Source organism: Epinephelus lanceolatus, chromosome 15, assembly GCF_041903045.1.
Source record: "Epinephelus lanceolatus isolate andai-2023 chromosome 15, ASM4190304v1, whole genome shotgun sequence".
Classification (NCBI taxonomy): domain Eukaryota; kingdom Metazoa; phylum Chordata; class Actinopteri; order Perciformes; family Serranidae; genus Epinephelus; species Epinephelus lanceolatus.
Window position 1 is genome coordinate 28082812 of NC_135748.1, and position 18341 is coordinate 28101152.

Here is an 18341-nt window from a genome sequence, read left to right on the forward strand (position 1 = left end):
TGCTTTCAGAATAACTGCCTTATACACTCTCCTCCAGGAAGGATGACAATCCCCACATGAGCACACAGGTGATGTCTATTGTCTCTGAGAACACTTTCTCTTTAAGATCTGCCTGTCATTTACAAGGTGAGTGTTCTGCCCTTAGGACCTCTGTGGCCCTGCATGGAGACCTACATGTGTCGGGCCGATCCTCAGTGTTTTCAGATGATGTTTCACACTGTCAGGGTTGACTTATCTGAGTGGGGAAAAAGTTCCCAGGGAATAGACATATCCCACAGACAGCTTTGGAATGTTTTTACAGAATGGTCCGGGGACCCTCAAAGACGGGGTTAGATCCAGACTCTGCAAAACTGCCGCTGTGGTAACCAGAGCAAGAAGTGCGCATACTTTTTTGTCTCCTAGTCTGTTGTCTATTTGTTATGAGTGGTTCTAGTGTTACAATTATTTGTTGTCTATTAATCTACTCTGTTTATTGTCTAATTATTTTAACTGATAATCACAAGTAGAGCAGGGCCTTCATGAGATGTGTTGTTACAAGCCATGATGACTGGTAATGTAGGAAGACATACCACAAAACCCTGTGGTACTTTTATGTTACTGTTCTAGTGCCCCATCTGTTCAGATTTTTTTGCAACCTGTCTTGTTTATGCTTTGTCCATTGTAGTGGCTATTCAGCCATGTGTTGTTGAAATGATTAGACCATGGTATTAATAAAAATATATAGCAGGAGAACTCTCACTGGGAGTCATGTTAAAAATGTATGCACTACTGCATTGTAGGCTACATGTTGTGTTATATTAGCTTGGTTAAAAAAAGTATGCATATGTTGACAGCCCAGTTGCCAGGATAAAATGTTGGCATTGGACATTTCTGCACACTACAGATGTTATATTTGTACATTTCATAGTTCAGATTCCATGTCTATGAGCTGAGTTTCTCATCAGGAAGAGGAGGGATAGTGGATGGTGTGACACCTAGGTAAAGCAGCTGCCAAGGAGCAGACCACTGTTTGAGTGCAACAAAAGTGGTTGTGTTTTAATGAGAATTCAACACGTGTCCAGCGGTGGTTGTAACAACAAAAGCGAGTGTTTTTTCACAAGATTTTGAGACATGTCCAGTGGAGTCTGTAGCGGCAAAAATGGGTGTTTTTTAATGAGAGTTTGGGACATTTCCAGCAGTGTTTGTGGTGACAAAAGTGGGTGTTTTTTTAATGACAGTTCAGGACATGTCAAACAGTGTTTGTAGCAACAAAAGCAGGTGTTTTTTTAACGAAAGATAGGGACATATCCAGCAGTGTTTGTAGCGGCAAAAGTGGGTGTTTTTTTAATAAGAGATAGGGACATGTCCAATCGTGATTGTAGCGACAAAAACAGGTGTTTTCTAATGAGAGTTTGGGACATGTCCAACAGTGTTTGGGGCAACAGTAGCAGGTGTTTTTTAAGGAGAGATAAGGACATGTCCAGTGGTGTTTGTAGTGACAAAAGCTGGCGTTTTTTAACGAGAGTTCGAGACATGTCCAGTGGTGTTTGCAGCAGCAAAAGCAAGTGTTTTTTAATGAGAGTTTGGGATGTGTCAAGCGGTGTTTGTAGCAACAAAAGCAGGTGTTTTTTGTTTTTTTAAGGAGAGTTTGGGACATGTCCAGCAGTGTTTGTAGCTACAAAAGCAGGTTTTTTATAACAAGAGTTCAGGATGTGTCAAGTGGTGTTTGTAGCGACAAAAGTGGGTGTTGTTTTACTGACAGAGACATGTCCAGCAGTGTTTGCAGCAACAAAAGCAGGTATTTTCTATTCAGAGTTTGGGACGTGTCCAGCAGTGTTTGTAGCGGCAAAAGCTGGTGTTTTTTAACGAGACTGCGAGACATGTCCAATGGCGATTGCAGCGACAAAAACAGGTATTTTTTAATTAAAGTTTGGGAAATTTCCAGCAGTAATTAGTGACAAAAGCGGGTGTTTTTTAACGAGAGATAGGGACATATCCAATGATGATTGTAGTGATAGAAACTGGTAGTTTACGCAAAAAACATGATGTTTTCCCAACCCTAACCAAGTGGATTTTGTGCCTAAACCTTACCCGAGTTAACCATAGCGTTGTCACAACATAAAGTTTCAAAGTATCTGCTAGAAATGAAACATGCAAATGTAAAACATCCAGGGTTTGCAGAAATGTACTGTACAATGCCAACATTTATACTGGTTTATATTGTTGATATTGAAGTTGTTGGATGCCAATCTAGAGGACAAAAAGCATTTGTCGTAGCCCAAGCTGTCAGAAATATCCCCTTTTTTCAATCTCTTTCGTCCTCCCCCTTCCCTTCCTTTCTTTTCTAGGAGAGGAGCTGAGAGATGGGACCGCAAGTCCCCTCAGAGGCTTGGTCCTCCATCAGTATCCTTAATGGATGTCAGATGTGTGTGAGAGGAGGCCGTAGCGTGAGTGTGTTTCATGTTAGTTCTCAGCGTGATGAGCAGGGAAGCAGCTGGAGATGAACAGAAACCGCCCCGGCCTCCTTTACAATACCTCCATTTTTTATTCTGTCCTTCCAAGTAATGCTCTGCTGCTTTTCCCAGTGTAATATATTGGTATTAACAAAGGGAAACAAAGGCAAACATTCTGTAATGGGAGAGGAGAGGAAGATATTTTGGTTTCCTGGAGAACCAGACAGCAGCCTCTTTACTTCTTCTCACTATAAATCTCGTGGCAGTTTCAATGGTTGGATGGCCATGCTCTGTGTTAACGTTTCCCTGAGTTGATTACAAAGGAGTTCAAGGCAAAGTGCTCTGTTATTGCTTACAGCCACGGTACCTAATAGTATGCTACAGTGGAGCACTTCAATCGCATGCGCTGTCATACAATATCAATTTGGACCTCTAAAGGAATTTGTTATTCACCAAAGCAATTGCAGCATAGAGATGGTTCTTTACTGTAAATGGCATCTGAGTGAACACAACTGAAGGCCTAGCCCCTTCTGGCAATGCAACTCACATCCCAATTGCTTAATAGGAATTCAAGTTTCCCACAAACGTCTTTGTTGGAACAGCATCCTTTTACCACAAGCATTTAACACTGCAGCTCACATTTCTTCTGCCTTCTCAGGAACATTTTATTTGCATCACTTGAGGGTTTTTTTTCTTTGCAATATTGCTCCTTGGGGAGCGCTGGAGATGAGGACAGTGCTGGATTGCTAAACCTAATGAGTGAATAATACAGCACCATGGCATACAGTGTGATACTGACTGCTTTTTATAGGGTGACGGAAATAAATAACTCCAGGTGTTGTGTGAAGCAGAACCGATCTAATGCGGTGAGTCAAAATGAGTATTTCCCAGTCGTCAACAAACAGACTTGCTTGCAGTGAGTAAGACTTGGGTGGCTGATGTGTGGGGCAGGCCACTAAGTGGAGCAAGGGGAGTTGAGAAGCGTTTGTATTTGTGTGTGCGTGAGATTGTCACTTTGTCCGCACTTAACAGCGTTTATGTGTCAAAACGACGTGCATGCACACTGGTGTTACAGGTTTTCGGAAAAATCCAACTCTTTTTTCTTCTGCCTAATTAATTTGGCTCTAATTCTTTGCTATAAAGTAATTTGATTGTGTCTCAATACTTGTGTAACCAGGTGAACAGCATTTCCTGTGCTGCCGTCAGGGCCACACTGTCAGTAGAGGCAGACCACGCAAATGTTTGGGGCCCTGCTAAAAAAGTTTGGGAATCCTGGCATGATGTTGGCATGTTTTGCAATGACAACAATAGGTTTGCCGCAGTAGCTGGTGTTACTGGTATTATACAGTGTTTGGGCATACAACTGAATTGGTGTCAGAGATAATGAGTGACTGAAATCACTGTGATTGGCAGTTCAGCTCAGCGCACAAGAAGAGAAACGGAAGTGAGGAAAGTAAACAAAGAGCTAAAATCAAGAGGGAGTGAGACCAAACAAACTTGTTAAGTAAGGTAATATTGTTTGTCTTCAGCCATTAAGCTCTTTAGCAGAAACGTTTTGTGATAGTTTGTGTCGCTGTTCACTGGTGCACGGAAAATATGTTCTTTCAGCATTGGATTGTGTTGTTAATGTGCTAACTCGCTAACTAGCGTCAAGACGGTCTTCTGGTTTCACTCGTATGACGATTACAGACAACCACTATCTGCTGGTATGGAGAGCTTTTTCCTCTCAAGCAAGTGCAGAACATACGTGCTTGGTTGACTGTCAGTTGAAGTCTGAGGTATGCTCATGTGCAACTTTTTGGCCGAGACACAGGCGACGTGCATCGACGCTGCAGGAGGCTTTCCTCACTGCTGGTTCTCTGAAGTCTGTTTGGTGTGTTTGGGCCTTAAGGAGAGTTGACAAACAAGATGATGGCAGAGGATTTGGTGTCAAAGCGAAAAAGCAAGGGGCCTCAGTGGGCTTCTTTGCCTGGGGCCCCCTCACAGTCTAGGATCACTTCTGGCTGCTGTGGCAAGATGTGCTTGAAATCAATTCTTTTTGATAGTGAAGTCATCTAACAAAATAAAGTTAATGACATCCATTACTTAGGTATATTCTCATTTAGGATCAAAAGGGCACTTGGAGAGCACAGATCTCCGCCAAGGCCAAATGCCTTGTTGTGCAACGCTAACAGAAGTGAAAATTATTCATGTTGCTGCCATGTGATTTAGACTTAGTCTTTTTCTGCAATGCTTAACCTCAACCAAACCCTGTTCTTACTCGAAGGATGAAGAGTAATGGGGGATTTTCAAAGCTATTCATTGTGAAGACAGTTTTGAAAAGCTTAGTATATTGACAGAGTCCCAGAAAAGGAGAGGAAAAATGTGTTTTCGAATGTATGCATATTTTGAAGACACATCTTCCAAGACACCTGAATATCCTGATATGAGAAAAAACCTAGAGGCATGGAGACAAAGTGTAACAGAGAATCAGAGGAGGTTCATTTGTGAGGGAGCCGAGGGCAACTGGGGTTGAAGCAGGTTGGCTGATTGTTGGGGAATTTGAGCGAGCAGCCAGTTGGTAGGCTTCCCTTTGCTCCGCAGGACGGGGGCGGAGGGCCTCATTATATCTCTTTCCATGTCGGGCCTTAAGTCCGTCTCCTCAGCACCCGTTCTGTTTGTTTAGAGAGCCACAGCCTTTTTAAGCTACGTTTTGGCCTAATGAGCCCATTATCTGTCAATGATCCACAAAGAGGCCCTCCTCTCTCTGGCTCCCTCTCCCCTCTGCCTCCTTGCGTAGTAGCTTGCTCCGCTTCCCGTCCCCTCCTCTCACCCTATTTTTCTGTCACTTCTCCCCCTTTTTTTATTGTGCACAACCCACAGTCTGCCTTCTTCTTCACCGTCCACCTTGTTTAGCTTGTTTTCTCCTCCCTGCTGCCCCGCTCTTTTCCAAAACCTGTCACAAACTGTGCTCTTTTCTGTCCCTCAGGACAACAGCGTAACCTCCTGCCTTTTAAAAACACCTGCATACATCTCCTTCTGAGGCTGTGCATTTTATGTCGTTGTTGGAGAACAACTTTGGTGTGGTTTTTAACACCTGCAGACTATGTTGTCTCCCTTTATCACAGCTGACACTGTGAGTTGACAGTAGCAACAGAGGGCAGCTGTCCTTAGGGGAGTGATGGACCCTGTTAGGAGCATAATACATCAGACCTGACCTTCACTTTGGGAAAAACAAGACTAGGTCAAAACCAAGTATATGGCTGGTTGGTGTATGAAATGCTAGAGGACTTTGAATTTGAACCGAGGACTTTTTATTTAAACAGGAAGCGGCGGGATGCACTTAGTCACGGATTTTTGTTCGCCATGACTTTTGCTAACGCTGCCGGCCTTGTTGTTGCGGTCCAGCTCAAATTTTCATGTAAATACATATTGAAATGACGAACAGCTCACTTAAACACATTCACGCAGCAGAAGGGACCTGCTTTCTGTGGAACTGGACCCAATGATCATTTAACACAACCCTCCCCTCTTAAACTCCAGTCAGTGATGTACTTCCCCGCGTGACGGGTGGAGGCTGCAGAGCCGTCAGCCACTATCAGAGCCAGGTTTAGTCGATAAAGATAGTTTTTGAAATGTCCTGTTGGCGCCAATTACCAAAAGGAAAATGTTGTCATCATATCGGCACCTGTTGCAACACTGAAACACATAATATTCACTTCAATTTCAATCAGTGTCTTATTTCATCTTTCTCCTCATAAGGGTGGTTCTAACATTGTAACATGTAATAGTCAATAACCATTAAATACATTTTTATTTCCCAACTTGTCAAAGGCCGCTGTTTGGCCAGTGATTTGATTTTTCAGACACCAATGCAAAAAGTCACCTTTGTCGGGTGGCATGAATTTACAAGGCGTGCTGGTGGTGTATCATACGGCTGTGAAAGGTGTGGGCCACTGTTCCCTTCCCACGTGAATGTTGAGACAAACCATGATCTTTTGTGTTATGTCCTTCTTTATTCCCTGCACAAGGAAATGAATGTTAATAAGAGGTGTTTTACCAATGTTTTAAGTTTATTTTGAAAAAGACTGTCTGTGAAATTTCATTTCCTGTGAAAACGTAAGTGTATTTCGAAAAGACACAATTCATTTTACAAGTGTAAAGTGACATGCCTTCCTGGAACGTCACCAGCGGATACAGGAGGATACCCAGCGTGTGATATGTCGATGTGAAAGCCCACTGACCAAGCAGCGATATATGACGAGTTGGGATGAGAACATGTCAGTCAGACAAACTGAGGATGTGGTCCTCTTTTTACTCATCCAAAACTGCTGTTTCACAGCTGGCTATTTAGCAAGCTAGCTTGTTAATTCACCATGCTTTTATGCTAACGTTACAGTGGTTATAGAAAATGAGCAGAACAAAGTTGTCGCCCATTTAATGATAGCGATTTGCTTTTCAATGGCGTGACAAGAATGTGTGAATGAAGCATGAAGTTGTTAACTTTTACTCATGTAGCAGTTGGCTAGTTAGCTATCTAGCTTGTTAATTCACCATGCTTTTATGCTAACGTTACAGAAAATGAGCAGAACAAAGTTGTTGCCCATTTAATGATAGCAATTTGCCTTCCTACGCCGTGACAAGAGTGTGTGAATGAAGCACGAAGTTGTTAACTTTTAATCATGTAGCAGTTTGCTAGTTAGCTATCTAGCATGTTAATTCACCATGCTTTTATGCTAACGTTACAGTGGTTACAGAAAATGAGCAGAACAAAGTTGTCGCTCATTTAATGATAGCGATTTGCTTTTCAATGGCGTGACAAGAGTGTGTGAATGAAGCATGAAGTTGTTAACTTTTACTCATGTAGCAGTTAGCTAGTTAGCTATCTAGCTTGCTGATTCCGCCATGCTATCATGCTACACTGGATACAGAGAATGAGAAATACAGTAATACAAGACTGTTAGGGTCCGCGGCTCTGTCAGCACCTATTCATTTCAAAAGAGCAACGGCCAATGGGGAAACACCAACACTTACAACATCACTTACTTTGACAAATGGTGTGTAGCTCAATCACTCGCTCAGCGACGGACAGACTGACGTTTATAGGCTTGCCTTGCATGCTGCGGTCCAGCCACAAACTGGCTGCGTCTTCATGTAGCCTAGCATGTGTTCACCCATTTAGGCTCATATGTCCATGAATCTTATTGCAGGTGTTACAGGTGTGCATTTGGGAGTAGATTTTCAGACGCCCCCTTCCCCCTATACTCAGCATGTGGGACCCCCTCCTCATTTCTAACAGTAGCCACAGGAAGCTGGTGCGGATCAGCTCTCTGTCCGGGCCTGGTCGCCCTGTTAACACTAAAGACTTAATTATGGTGATCTGGTAATAGCAGAGAAAATGGAAGGAATGCTGTCCTCATGGCCATACTCACAGCAGGATTAACTGCACGAGCTGCACTCACCAACCTCCACAAGCTCGACGGCCCCTCTCACAGCTGCTTTTGTCTTGTGCTCTGAAGAAGGAGGGTGTGAGGAGGAGAGGAAGAAAAGAGAAGAAAAAAAGACAAAGAAAATTAATCTGCTGGGTGCAGGATCTTAATTCGATTTAATGAAGGGAGCTTTAAGTCTGAGAGGCTTTGCTCTCGCACACCTCCACAGGCACGTACACATGCACACACACTCAGCGCTCAACTCATGTAGGTCCTATTGATCTGTTGGAACAAACCCTATTATGGGCAATTATGTTATTCACCAGCCATGGCAAATCCATTTCTTTGCTTTCATTACTTGCTAATACAGGGAAAGGAAATCTATTAAGCTTGAACATGATGCTTCCTGTTCGCACTGAGTGTGAGATCGGAAATCTTTGTTTCCGTCTCGTTGTAATGCTTTTGTCTCTCGTCACTTTGAACCGGATTCTTAAGAAAAAAAGACTTCAAAAGAAAATTCGGCACATTTGTTCTTATTTTTCTCACCTATAATTGACCAAGAGGGGATCAGATTTGCACACTTCTACAATAAAAGTGCGATTTGAATATATCCTAACTTTTATCTCACACTTGTATTTGTAGTAGTTTGGGTTGCAGAGCTGAGAATCATGCAGTGCACCAGACCTTGCCATAAAGCAAAAATAATCACAGAAGAAGGCCTCTCTTTGCACCCCCTTACTGCCCCTTTTCCCTCCCTTAAAAAAGAGAACAAGCAAAACCAGTCTCTCCATCTCTCCACCAATGTAGGAGAAGCCCATTACTATGTTCATCTTCTCAACGTTTGACAGGTGGAAGTAGAACTTTGGGGTTTATGTTTTAATTATAAAGAATTCCAGATGTGGAGGGGGGCTCATAAATTAGAAGCAGAGCTACTCAAATGTCTTTTTTCAAAGGGACCAAGCGGGTCAGCATCTGCTTCTCATTGTAGCCAATGTTATTAAGGGCCCTGACTACAGAAAGGCCCAAGTCCCCTGTCTGGCCCCACAATAATTGACACTATTAAATGTGCCTAAACAGATTTAGAGCGTCCAGAAAAGTTACATTTGTCTTGCAGAATGACTCTAATCATCTATTTTAGATTGAAGGGACCTAAAGAGGAGGAACCAACCACCTAATCTGGTGCATGATAGAGAGGGAGCGAGACAAGAAAGCAAGCAAAGCAGAAAGCTGGAGAAAAAAAATGCACAAATACAAACAAATTAGGCCAGAACGGCTCTGTGTAGGAATGTCAGGGAGGGCGGGAGAGAACGACGGAGAGGAGGAGAGAGGTCTGAACTGTATTACCACACTCCAGACCGTGCTGCACAGGCTGGAGCGGGTTGAGCTGAATGCACATGGATGGCTTTACAAAAGCACCAGTCATGAAAGACCATCTGCTCCACTCCTCTGGTGATCTTTTAAACCCACATTAATGCAGTTTCTTCTCTTCCTGGAATGATGTGATACATTGAGCGATTTTCTCTTTTCTCTGGGGCTCGATTCAGCCTGTTGGCCAGTGTTTGAGTGTGGATGTATTTAACAAGGTACGAGTTTGATTTCTGACACATTACTGTTATTTCAGACAGGCATGTTTGAAGGTCTTCTGCTGCAGCAGAATCAGGAGCAGAGGCAGAGGGAGGTCCTGCAAGCTGATTGGCTGCGGAGCGAGTGTTTGTAGTTGGTTTTGGCCGGTAGGTGAAACGGGGGTGCAACAGGGGGGACGAGATGCAAGGGGAAGGGTGTAGAGGGTCATAAGGTTGCTCTTGGGTTGGTGTGAGGGTGAAATGTTTCTCTGCGGTGCAGAAAAAAAGGAAAAGGATTAAAAAAAAAAGAAACAAGTCCTTCATCCAAAAAGTGGAGCCAGATCGGCAGAAGTAAAGTGGGGCAGGAACTCTCAGGGGTGTGATTGAAAGGGTGAGAAGTTAATTTGGCAGCTTTTCCTCCTCGCTTTGCTAATGTTTCCTCTCAGGACTAAACACCCTCAGCACCCCCTCCGCCACCTCACCTCTCCAAACTCTCTAACCCCCAGACACCACGCTACCCCACCACCCACTCACCCAACTTCCACTTCCAGCCCCTTCCAAACACACACACACACTCCTGCCACCCTACCTATGCCATGGTTCGCTTCTTCAAACATCCACACGCCTTGTTTCTATTTCTCACTACCCCTCCTCTTCTCGGTTTTTCCTCCATCCTCTCACCATAAGCTGACCGACCCCCCTCCCACACCCTCGTGAAAAAGCACCCTCCATCACAGCAGTGCACGCTGACCCGAGACAAAACCTTTTCTCCCCAGGAAACATCCTGCTCTGAAACACTTTGGCTCAAGTGTGTTTTCTCCTGGGACGGTTTGAGGAGGGCGGGTGGGGGTTTCTGAGGTGATGGCGGTGTGGTACTTGAGCTAAATGGAGACCATGTTGGTGTATCTTCACGGCCTGTCAATCAGAAGCCCGCTGATGTGTAGGGGCGCACTGCTACAGCTCAGGAGAGCATGAAGGGTCATGTGGGGCAGTCGCAGAGGTGGTGGTGGTGGTGGGTAATGGGGTCGGTGTGTACAGTGTGTGTACGTGCATTTGGTGTGTGTGTTACACAGGAGAGAACCACATGGTGTCCTTGCTCTCCTCACTCACCACATGCAGGATCACTCCCATCAACAGGAGAGTGTTGTAGAGGAGGGGAGTGTCGCTGCAGAGAGGAAGGGGGAGAGGGGGTGAGGGAGTTTGGGGATGTTTGCTATTAAAAATGCATCTTTTTCTCTCCATTTTGGCTTTTAAAACTTGTTTTGGAACACACAGTCCAGAGTTCATGCAGTTTGTTTGAAAACTCAGGTTTATCTTCACTGACATGGCAGGATTCTTCAATAAATTAGCAATGTCGTGAATCCCACATTCTGTCACCTGCAGCTCTGTCTGTAATCGTTCTCTAGAATTTGTCAATGTGACAGATGCTATATGCCAATACAAGTGGTGCCATAAGGTACTTTTCCAGACACCTGTTTTTTTCCACTTTGCACATGAATACCTGAGTGGAAACACCAGAAACTGGAAAAGTCCCGCCAATGTTTTGCAAAAAAGCAGTTGCCATATCACAAAAGAGAAGATGCAGTAATGTATGAAAGTAACACATATCAAGTACATATCGGTGTTGTTTCTGCTTCAGAAAAATACATTCAAGTCATATTACATGCCTCCACTGCACCAGAAAATAAAATACAAATAAAGAGCAGGGTGTTGGGGGGTGCATGTAACTGCAGTGGCCTCAGTTCTAGTCCAGACAGGGGCACTTGTCGCATATGCCCCTCTCTTTTTATTACAACAGTGGCTTAAAATAAACACCATGAAGTACGCATGGACCAGAAGAGACAAATCCTTTCATCAAAAATCGAAAATGCCACTCTAGAAAGAAAACGACAAAATACAATGCAATGTTTGCATAAAGGTAGTGTATGTATGGAAACACAAACAGATTCACATTTTTGTTTGCAGAAATTTTTAGAAATTTGCTTCAAACCTTTAATGGGAACATAACCATTGACATACAATATGCTTTATGTTAATGCTGTTTGATGATTGAACAAGAATAAAGCTATGATAACAGCACCAATACATTGATTCATTGGTGAAATTGATTACTATTATAGGTGACTTTTATGATCTGCGATCTAACGCGTTCTCACTCCTGACTCATCAAATACCAACATTTAATCAGTGGCCCTATGCTTCAAACTATGACACTTTAGGTACCCCTCTGGCATCAGTTTTGGACGTGTGAGTTTCTGTTTGTTACATGCATACAGTGTCTTTTTAAAACAAACTTTTAGATTTAGGCAACAAAAATACTTTGTTAGGTTCAAGAAAAATTTATGGTTTGGGTTAAAAGTATGTTGACTTTTACTTTCACATGGGAAACAAACAGCAGTCTCCTGGGTCAAAGTTCACCCGACCTCCTCCCAACAACAACTTTCTTTATGTCAGTTGATCTGAGTGTGTAATACTGCCACAGATGGTTTTACACTGGAGTTAATTGCAAGCCTGGTGTGTCTCATACAGACGCTAAAGGTTGAATTGTGCGTCAGTATCAGATGCTGAGGGGCTTGACCAAGCATTGGTATTTGACGAATTGGAAGTGAGAATGGGCTGTGCCGTCAGAAAGAGAGTTTGGCATTACTGTAGTTTATACCTAGGCTTTATACCTTGGGTTTATCATATGAAGGTGGTAATGCACAATAATATTTGTTTGCCTACCCTAAGAGTCAGCAACATTTACTATTAAAAGAGACATTTTTGGGCAAAAAGGCTCTTAAATAATCTGCCTGGAGCTGCAAAACATATTTGAGCCTTAAAATGAAGGTAACAGGAAGTCCAAATTCTCCCATTAGCATTACTAATACGTCTAAATGAGCCTTTGTTGATATGTTTTACCACAAGGTGGCTACTCCGCAGTGGGCTTTTGATAATTGTTGGGTACTTTGATTTTGCAGGGTTGGCGGTAAAAGCAAAGAATATGACCACACACTGTTAAATTTTCTATTATCTTCCAATACTTTTTTTGATCTGGAATCCATGGCTAGCTTAGCTAGGGAGATCCAAGACAAGCCAATGCTACTGAGGTTTGGCGAAATTTAAAGTAAAAGGCGATAGGCTGTTTGACGGATATTTAGTTGATGAAATGTTAAAACATTTTTTCCCCCTGTGAATAGGCTACACCTTTTTACAGTGGAAAATGTGAGAAACACTCAAGACCTAGGGCAATGAAATATGAAAATGTAAAAAAAAAAAGCCATCATTAATTTCTTCATAATTTTTTGCCAAAGCCAGAGGAAGCCAATCAAGAGGGGCCGAGGTGGTTCTGGAACCACAGGTTGCCTACCCCTAGCCAATCCAAACAGGGAGAAGAAGACGAGATTTAATGTGTAGCAATCTGAGATTTTTGTGGATAGAACTTAACATTCAAATTTCTCCTAATGTATTTGTCTCAATGGGGACATGATCTGGGGAAAAAAAATTAAAAAGTATTTCACTGCAGTAAAAATAATCTTTTTATAAATCTAGGCTCTCTATGCCGTAGAAAGACACAAATCTTTTCGAAATTGGTGTTATATGAGTGGAGAAAACAGAGAAAAGGGGCTGTGGCATTCACTCCTGCACAAGAGGTAGAAAACAAAACCCACATTATTCCAATACAAAGCTAGTTGAAAATCTGCAAAGTATCCCTTAAGTGAAGGATAACAAGAAACAGAAAAGAAAAGACAGTCTTAAACAGACTGGTACATCCTCTCTTGGTTCAGGCCACACACAGATGGGAACATGGAGCAGATTACCTTCAGCTTCAGCCAAACATCGTCAGTCATAAGACTGAAAAAAAGAAAGGGGCTATTGAGTGGGAAGATAAATGACAATATATTAAAGTAATAAATGTTCTATGTAATGAACATGGTCGTGACCTCCGTGAGTCATACATTACATAAAAATTTACATTTGGAAATGTGGCAGCGCACCCTAAAGTTATCTGAAACAACTTGATAAAGCCTCAGAAAGATAAGAGTCAAGGTCAACGGCATGTGTATCACTACTTGGACATGGAAATTGAATATGACTGAAATACTTTCTGTATATATATGTGAAATATTTAAACATCTGAGAGCACTAGTGCAGTTTGTAGTGGCCCCCTAGTATAAGGGCTCCGAGCCTATAGCATGGAGGGTGGGGTTGTACTATTGGGTTCCAATAGGACTGACATCACCTTGTAGCTGTAACTCATTTTGCTACAGTGGACCCTGCTGCATGTAGTGCAACACTAATCAAACATACTTGTTGGCTGAGACTAGTCGCTCGCACATAACGCCCATGATCTCAGACATGTACCTATAGCCACACATGTGCACACTTACGTACAATCTCAAACACCACAAAGCATGATCTCACATATGCACAGACACACACATGCTCATAAGCAACAACGTCCCGTAAATTTCTAGTCGCCTCCATGCCCCGTAAGTACCACTGGGGTCCCCATTGCGTGAGCAGCCCTTTTTAGCTGTATTATTTTTTGACATTCCCAGACAATGTCTACGGAGGGATCGCAGGAATCTCACCATGATGTAATCAGATGTGACACGCTAGCTGCAAGCGTGAAAAGTGTTGTTATCCTTGTCTGATGCTTACGCTAATATCAGAGAGATAAGGTGAGGATGTATGTCGTATGTTTTCACTGCTGTTGATTTGTTCTACTTACTTTCTCTGTACACCTGCATGAGTGCATATATATTATTGTTATTTAATTCATGTATGTGTTGAACTTGCAAAATATCACTTGTTTTCATCTACGCCAGGGGTGAGTGTATGTGAGATTATACAACAGCATGCTTGTCTACAGTTGTGTGTACTGTCCCTGTGTGTTTACGTGTACGTGCACATGCATTCTCCCTGAGGCCAGCCAGCCGTGGGTGCCGGATAGAAGCACACGCGGCTAACACACTGCAGGTTGCAGTGTGAGACAGGCCAGGTCGGCTGGTGACAGTGTGCAGCCCCTCTCCTGCCTCATTTATCTACTATGGCAGCGGACAGAATGCAATTTCCTGCGAGGGGGAGGCCGAGGGGGATGGAGCGGCAAGGGAGCCGGGGGATGCAAAGAACATCAAAGGCCCCTGAAAGCTATCAGGAACTTGAGTACTGCCAGCGCTGCGTGCCAACTCGCCAGCCCTCGCTCACCCTGTGGTGCACCCGGACGTCAGCTATGGCTATACAGTGTTTGTTAATATGTGAGTGTGTGTGTGTGTGTGTGTGTGTGAGTGAGTAGGATAAAAATACCCCTCCATTTAGAGGCTCAGACACCTTGAGCTGGAGCACTCAGGGCAGCCATTAGGCATGTTGCAGTATGAGGAGAAGGTCACAGTTTATCACCCCCTGCCACCCTGCCTCTCCAACACAAACACCCGCTTGCTCTCCTCGCTGCCCCTCCATCCCTCCCTCCACCACATCCTCTAGTTGCTATCAGCGAGGTGAGCGCACAGGGCAAAGTGGGGAGGTTCGATTAGGACCATTTGGTGGTGTGCATGCTCTGTAGCGAAACCCCTAAATGAGAAGCAGCTTGGATCAGTATGCTGCAGCTGTGTGTTTGTGTGTTTTAGTGTACATGTGTTTAGCTTCTGTGCCCATGCTGCCTCTCATCTCTCTATGTCTCAGATTTAATACCATCCTTTGTAGGCTCGGTGCTGACAAGAAAGCATGAAAAGTTCTTGCTTTCAGCCTGTTATGTTGGCTTTTTGTATGTGGTTTCTGTCTGTGTGAGTAAATTCATTGTAATGCACATTTGTGTCTGTATTTGTGTGTATATCATCTGTGAAGGAGGAGGGATGACAGGGTGTATGACAGGAAGTAATAAGGCTGCCCCCACTGGATTTCATCTGTGCCTTCCCTTCTTGGCCTCCTCCTAACTTCCTTTTTATGTGGCGTTAAACAGGCCTGCTCTACAGAGTGGAGGAAACAGTCCATCCATGCTGGGCTCATATGACGGCACCTGTACCACATATATAGATCCTTCAAAAACTTTTACCATTGTGTTTAACCAAAGGCCCAATCCCAATACACCCCTTATCCCTCCGTTTTGCAGGTTCATGTCTAGGGTTGGGGTGTCCTGATTCCTGTTGGGAACGAGGGGTAGGGTGAAGTATTAGGGCGACATGGTTTTTCAGAGGCACACTCCAAACCAAGTGGTATGAGAAATCATCGGCAAGATGGCTGCATAAGCAACAAAAGAAACCAATAAAAGCATTTTCTTTATAACGAGCAAAACAAAAAAAACCCTAGTATGCACATGTTTTGGTAGCTAACTAGCTAACTAGCTAGCTAACATTGTTATTGCAGAGTTTGATGTATTTCCATGTGGCGTTCACCCCTTTTTGCCTGTGACACCTGCAATTTTAATTTAAGACCAGCAGCTAAGTTGCTGCACTTGTTACTGCCCCTCTAATTTCAGTGCAGACTGGCAGAGTAGGAGCATGGGTTGCTAACGTTAGCCTACAGAGCACTGCTAGTGGCCTGGTAATTAAGTCTTGCTCGATGTATAGTATGAAACCTAAGATGTGGACAAACCACAAGCGTCCTGACAACCACAAATGGATGCCTATAGGCCACATGAGAAATCACCACAAGAGAAGACAGTATATTCGCAATGTCCGGCAACACACGTCATGTCTGTTTACGCAAACACCAGCATCGATAACTACGTATGTATCAGGATCTTCAGGGGTTGTCCTATTTTATAGAGGAAGATTTCAACAACTGTAGCCCTTGTGACTCTGTTCTGAAGAGATGGCACTTGGAAACACGGGGTAGGGGTAGGGGCGTTAAATGTAGACAGTGCAGGCAGTGTGGTTGCACTAGGGCCTATGAGATGGGGGGGCCCATAGAGAGAGTGGGCTCTCCAACAATGTGTTGGGCAGAGAATGGGCCCTTATGAGTGATTGCCACCTTGAACATATGTCTGTGTTCAATGAAGAACTCTCATTAAATTAAAAACTATGCCATTTGCTATATATGCCTTTGAAAAAGGGAAAACCATCCCCATCATGTTTATTTTTTGTAAAATAGTCAATAGCATCTATAACGAAATGATAGGCTTATTCTTTAACTCAGTTGAGGTGGTTCAGGTATCGGATCAGGATGCCTCCTGGGTGCCTCCTTTTGGAGGTGTTCCGGGCACGTCACACTGGTAGGAGGCCCCGGGGTAGACCCAGAACATGCTGGAGGGATTGCATATCTCGTCTGGCCTGGGAACGCCTTGGGGTCCCCCAGGAGAAGCTGGAAAGTGTTGCTGGGGAGAGCGACGTCTGGGGTGCCTGCTGCCCCCTCGACCCAGCCCTGGATAAGCAGACTGAAATGGATGGATGGACGGATGGAACTATTCTGGAGGAACAATTCTATTAATCAAATATTCTATTACTATAAATAAACTATTTAAATGTTAAATCTTTATTCTTTGGTATTTATTGTTATATACAGATATGTAATGATGATTGCTGGGTAACATGGGCGCTGATGTTATCCAGTGTCAAGTCTCTGATCATGACACGAGACGATATGTACATGATAGCATGCACTGGGGGCCATCGTAACTATCTCACGCCACTGGGTAGGGGTAAAAACAAGACATGGTATTGGGCCCAAGTCTTCCAAGTTTCTGCATTACTATCTTGAGGAGGACAAGGACCCTCTTTTCACTCATGTGAAACAAATCACAAATGCATGAATGACTTTTAATGCGTTTACTGTTTCCACTCCTGCTGTATACATGTTGATCATACAGTACGATAGCAGCTGGCAGCTGGTTAAACAGTCAACAGCACTGACCTCTGTACATCCCAAATGTTTGCATCCATATGACCATGGCTGGGCCTCAGACAAACACAACATTCTCTGCATACAGCAGCCAGCTGCGTGGAGTAGAGTCCTATATAGTCCCTATCTCAAGCCTATCACTAACAGGATGGCTGGCATTGCCTATGGAATGCTTTTGTCTCGGTCTCTTCATTACTGTGCGTGGGGGGGTCATATAAGTGACCTCCACTCGCTGCCTTCCGCTTTCACTCAGTCTGCTACATTTGTGCATTTCAGCGCGAGACCACCTTACTTTGTCTTTCAGTACCAGCTCTTGGAAGGATGGTTAACCTGGTTACTTGAAAGGCCAGAGCTGAAGGTCTGGTCGGGGCTAGAGGGGCTGGACACCGGGGGTGGGATATCTTATCACAGCCATCAGAAATGCCTTGTCGGCAGCCATTCATTGGGCTTGGGGAAAATAAACCAAACTGCACCCCCCTCCTCCCCCAAATGACTGAGTTAGACAGATAACAGCAGACCAAGGGGGTCCCCTCTCTCCTTTCCCCACCCGTCTATCACTCTTGCTCCCCCGTCTCTCTCTCTCTCCCACTCTCCGCCTGGTTTTATTGGAGAGGAAACAGAAAACAGAAAGCCTCAGTGTGGGAAGCCACTTGTTATCTGAGAGTCTTGGGAATCGAGGCCTCGGCAGAGGCTTCACTCAGCGCACTAATGAAAGCAGGACGATTTGACCGCTTTCGTTCCCAACATAGTTAGACCCCCCATCCCCATCGCAGCGCAGGTACTCCTTCTGCTTCCATTTGCCTCCTATTCCCAGCTTCCTTCTTCCTCTTCAGCTGCTCCACACCTTGACCTCTGGTTCCCTTTTGGGGCAGAGTGACCCAGTAATCTCGCTAATTGCTTTTAAACCTTGTGGAAATGCTCACCTGTCGCTTTAATGCCACTACAACTTCTCTATAGGTGCTTGTAGCATCTAATATTCTGATTTAATGATGAGTGAGATGAGCAGGCCTTTCACTTAAAACCTGCAGTTATTCTCACGTGTGAATGACTCTCAATATCACTTCATGTGATAACAGGTATAGTAGTGTAGTAACAGTGCACTTTTACTGCAGCTGCTGAAA